Consider the following 5,295-nt stretch of genomic DNA (forward strand, 5'->3'; position numbering starts at 1 on the left):
AGGGAGGAGAGCAGGAAATCAGGGACCTGCAGGTGGAACAGCTGGATCCAGCTGTGCCGTGGGCAGAAGATGCTCCACACATCCCTCTCTTCCCAGGAGAGCTTTTTGTGCCTCCTGGGATGCAGTGAGGGGCAAAAATGTAAACTGAATGGGAATTGGAGGAGATCTGGGAAGAGGCCACAGCCTGGATTTGGGAGCTGCCCCTTCAGGAAAGGTCTGGCCATGGATCTGGGGGTTGCTCCCTGGAAAAATTCCCCTGTTCCCACAAATTTTAGGGCATTTATCTTTATAAATGTCAATATATCCTCATAAATATATCCTTATAAATATCCTCATAAATATATCCTTATAAATATTCTTATAAATATATCCTTATAAATACATCTTTATACAAATAAATATGAAGACAAATATCTTTTTATAGCAATAAATTTCTCCTGACAGAGATAAATTTCTCCTGATATAGATTCTTGTCCTGCTGCATTCCCAGATTTCTAAACCAAGATCTCTGTCATGTTCTAAGCCCTCCTGGTCTTTTACTCTTTATGTTTTTTATCTCCACACAGCAGAAACCACTTAAACACCAAAAATTCATCTGAAGGGAAAAATTGACCCCAGAGAGGGATCCTGAGCGAGCTGAAGGAGCAGAGCTCAGCCCAAATTTCCATGGAGAGGATTTCCAGGCGGATCTGGAATCCTCCAAGGAGGAGGGGATCACTGCTCGCCCTCTGGGTGATGCTGTTTTAATTAATCTCCCTAATCCAGCAGGGGACAGCCAGGCTCCAAACCAGGCTGTTGTTATTGCTGGGAAATCCCCCTTGGAATAACAAATTTCCATCCTGGATTAGGAGTGGAACTTTTCCTCCTCTCAGGGCGTTTGCGCAGGTGGGAATGGGAAATGTGGGACAGAAAGTGGCAAAAAAAAGACTTTAAAAAAGGGCCATGAAGGTGTCCAAAAAGGGCTCAGAAAGGGTCCAAAAAGGGCCCTGAGAGCATCAAAAAAGGGCCCTGGAAGAGTCCAAAAAGGACCCTGAAAGTGGCAAAAAAGGGCCCTGAGAGGTGTCAAAAAATAGCCCTGAAGGCATCAAAAATGTCTTAGAGTGTGTCCAAAAATGGCTCAGAAAAGGACCCTGAAGATGTCCAAAAAAGGGCTCAGAAAGTGTCCAAAAAGGGCCCTGAGGGTGTAAAAAAAAGGGCCCTGAAAGTGGCAAAAAGAGCCCTGAAGTCGTCAAAAAAGGGCCCTAAGGGTGGCAAAAAAGGGCCCTGGAACTGTCCAAAAAGGGCCCAGAGAGGTGTCCAAAAAGGGCTCAGAAAGTGGTAAAAAAGGGCCCTGGAGTGTCCAAAAAGGGTCCTGAGGGTGTCCAAAAAGGGCTTGGAAGTGTCAAAAAAGGGCTCTGAAGGTGCCAAAAAAAGGGCCCTGGAAGTGTCAGAAAAGGGCCCTGAAGGTGGTCAAAAAAGGGCTCAGAAATTGTCCAAAAAGGGCCCTGAGAGCATCAAAAAATAGCCCTGGAAGAGTCCTAAAAGGGCCCTGAGGGTGTCCAAAAAGGGCTCAGAAAAGTGCCAAAAAAGGGCCCTGAGAGGTGTCAAAAAAGGACCCTGAAGATGTCCAAAAAAGGGCTCAGAAAGTGTCCAAAAAGGGCCCTGAGGGTGTAAAAAAAAAGGGCCCTGAAAGTGGCAAAAAGAGCCCTGAAGTCGTCAAAAAAGGGCCCTAAGGGTGGCAAAAAAGGGCCCTGGAACTGTCAAAAAAGGGCCCAGAGAGGTGTCAAAAACCAGCCCTGGAACTGTCCAAAAAGTGTCCTGAGGGTGTCCAAAAAGGGCTTGGAAGCGTCAAAAAAAGGGCTCTGAAGGTGGCAAAAAAGGGCTCAGAGAGGGTACAAAAAGGGCCCGGAAAGTGCCAAAAAAAGCCCTGAAGGTGGCAAAAAAGGGCTCAGAAAGCGTCAAAATAAAAAGGGCTCAGGGTGTCAACAAAGGGCCCTGAAGGTGTCAGAAAAGGGCTCTGAGGGTGTCCAAAAAGGGCCTGGAAAGTGTCCAAAAGGTGTCAAAAAAAGAGCCCTGAAGGTGCCAAAAAAGGGCTCAGAAAGTGGCAAAAAAGGGCCCTGGAAGTGTCAAAAAAGGGCCCTGGAAATGTCCAAAAAAGGGCTCAGAAAGTGGCAAAAAAAAAGGGCCCTGAAGGTGTCCAAAAAAGGGCCCTGAAAGTGTCAAAAAAAAGCCCTGAAGGCAAAGCCCTGACACTTTCTGAGCAAAAAAGGGCTCAGAAAGCATAAAAAAAAAAAAAGGGCTCAGAAGGTGTCAAAAAAAGGCACTGAAAGCGGCAGAAAAGGGCCCTGAGAGGGTCCAAAAAGGGCCCTGAGAGTTGCAAAATAAAGGCCCTGAGGGTGTCAAAAAAAGGCCCTGAGAGGTGGCAAAAAATGGCTCAGAAAGTGTCAAAAAAGGGCCCTTAGAGTGTCAAAAGAGGGCCCTGAAAGAGTCAAAAAAAGGCCAAGAGAGCGTCCAAAAAAGGGCCCTGGGGGTGTCCAAAAAGGGCTCTGTCTGTCTGTCTGTCTGTCTGTCGAACACTGACCCCCAGGAGAGCTCCGCATTTGACCTGAGGCTGTGGGGAAATCTTCCAAACTGGAATGACAGAACTGGGATTGTGGGAGTGGAGTTTGGATAGAGGCGTGTGACATCACAGGGGGGAAACTCAGCGTTTAAGGTTTTAGAATATAGTCATACATTCTATTTTAGATATAAATATAAATATGAAGCAAGATAGAGGTTTTAGGGCAGAGGCTGGTCCTTCTTCACTTCCTTCATGAGTTTAAGTGGTATTGTGTAAATAGATTTAAAAAGTCCACACTACAGGCCACAAGTGGTCGGTTATTAAATTAAAAATAAAAATAACTTCAGTGTCATTTCTTAATTAGACAATTAATCCATAACAGGCCTTGGAGAGAGAGATTGGGCTCCATTTTTTAGTTTGTTAGAGTGAAATGCTGTAAAACTCACAGTTGGTGAGACTGAAATATAAATAAGAACCAAATAAACATCTAAGGAAGCATAGTATAAATAAGAACCAAATAAACATCTAAATAAGTATAATATAAATAAGAACTAATAAACATCTAAGGAAATGTAATATAAATAAGAACTAATAAACGTCCAAGTCCAAACAAGAATTAATATCTCGTGCATTTAATCCCAACCCTGGCAAAATGCGGGGATCGTCCCAGTGCCCCAAACTGGGAGCTCTGGTTTGAAACCACACCAGGAATGCTCTGGAAGTGCCCAGGAGGGGAAGGGATAAAAGGCGAAAATGAATAGAAATTATATTAATTAATGAATATGGATTAATTAATCAATGAATATAAATTAATTCATTAATGAATATAAATAAATAATTAATATCATTTCCTTAGCAGAAAGGGAAGCAGAACAGAGCACAGGGACAGTAAAGAGTCAAATAATGGATATAAAACCCCAGAGCTCATTGCTGGGTCCATTTTGGGGTCTCAGCCTGTGAGAGGAGTGAAATTCCAGATTTCCCATTAAATCCCCCCCAGGACCCTCGTCCTGGGCTCCATCACCCAACTCTGCAACCCCCGCGGCTTTTCCGAGCTGCTGAAACTTCCCTCGAGCTTTTCCCCCTAAAATTCTCATTTCTGCACCCCCAAAGCTCTGCTGGCTTGGACCGGAGAGGAATTCTGAGCCCAGCACCGCCCGATTTAAGGATTAAATTTCCTTTAAAAACGCGTTTTCGGGGATGTTTCCCAAGCTCCTCCTGCCCTGGGGGCCGGGATCATCGGAATTCCCTCCCGGAGCCCCCAGCATCGCTCCGAGGTGATTCCTCCCTGAGCACTCGGATATCCCAGCAATTCACGCTTTTATTTCATTTAATTTGATTTTAACTGCTCCCCACTCCCCAGCTGAGGAAATTCCACCACGGTGGGTGGCTCAATGCAGAGAAAACTGGCAAGGAGGAGCCCTAAATCCCTGATTTTCGGGCTTTTTGCCAGGAAAAATTGGAAGCACCGCGCTGTCACCTTTATGGGATGATTGTGGGAATGATGAATTCCTTTCCTGCTGCACTCCCAGATATCCAAACTTGGATCTTCCTCTCTAATATTCTAAATTATCTGGGCTTAGATCTTTTATCCACAGCTGTTTGATTAACAACAAAAAACTCATGGGGAAGGAAATATTGATCCCAATTATTGGTGAGCTCAGCCCGGCTCGGGTTGAACATCCCGCGTTTCTCCGGGGCAGTTTTCCAGGTGGATATCCCCAAGTAATCCTAAAAATCACCAGGATAAAGCAGTTTCCAAGGAGCTGCTGGGAGGCTCAGGGGATCCCCAGCAGTGACAGCAGGAAAAACAAAATCCTTAATTCAGGACATATTTGGCACCTTCTGCCAAACATCTGCCCCTGAGTTTTCCCTGTGAAAAAACGGGAATTATCCAGAGAGGAGAACCCCAAATCCCCCCCGATGGCACCAACCGGGGTTTCTGCTCGAAATTCGGGATATTTTACCAAAATCCCAGCTCAGGCATTGCCCAAAGTTCAACTCGTCTTTTATTCCAGTCGGGAATGGCTGGGAGCAAAAAAGGGATAAAATCTCCAGCTCGGCCAGGACTTCTTTAAAGTGACACCGAAACTCTTCGGCATCGCAGCCCGGCCAAATGCGGGGTGAAGAATCGCCCCAAAACTCGGAATTAGGAGAATTAGTTTAGGAGAATGAGCTTAGAATTAGGAGAAACATCACATTTTTCCCCCTCCAGTCTCTTACCACGATGCGAGAGAGAGAAAAACACATTCGGAGGGAAGAAGGGAAATGAAACTTTCAGCCGCGAAGAAAGAGAGGTTTGGAAATGTTGAAATTAATGAATTTTTTTTTTTGCGGCAATAAAAGCCCAAACCCGGCTCGCAGCCCCGAATTTACCTGAATCGGCGGTGCCCGTGCTGGGGGCAGCTCAGCCCAGCCCCAGCCAGGTTTTGCTGCGGGGCTGAGCGCGGTGAAATCCTCCCGCAGGCAGGGAAATGTGCGGCGGGCAATTTCACTGGGCTCGTTCGCAAACCCCTCCCCGGGCCGTGAGCTCAGCGCTCCTCCCGGCCGGGCCCGAGCGGGGCGGCGGCCGCGCTTCCCAAAAAACAGCAAATCAATCAAGAAATAAATAAATAAAAAAGGATGAGGAACGTGGGTTTGGGATCCGGGTGTCCCCAGAGAATAAATCCTGGGAGTTATCCCGGCCCCCGCGGTGAAATTTTAATGTTTAAGGGCTCTGAGGTGATTCAGTCCCTGAGAGGTGGGATCTGGGAATG

The 5,295-nt window shown here is 46.3% G+C and overlaps 1 protein-coding gene across 1 annotated transcript in view; it reads right to left on the reverse strand.

Moving 5' to 3' along the window:
• The window catches only part of LOXL2 (lysyl oxidase like 2), a 79,233-nt gene extending 74,207 nt beyond the window's left edge, over positions 1-5,026 (reverse strand). Inside the window, exon 1 of the mRNA XM_031065332.1 lies at positions 4,916-5,026. The gene's annotated coding sequence lies outside the window, so the exon portion shown is untranslated. The remainder of the gene's footprint in view (positions 1-4,915) is intronic.
• Positions 5,027-5,295: the final 269 nt, after the last annotated feature.

The sequence above is a fragment of the Geospiza fortis genome, unplaced genomic scaffold (assembly GCF_000277835.1).
Source record: "Geospiza fortis unplaced genomic scaffold, GeoFor_1.0 scaffold393, whole genome shotgun sequence".
Lineage (NCBI taxonomy): Eukaryota > Metazoa > Chordata > Aves > Passeriformes > Thraupidae > Geospiza > Geospiza fortis.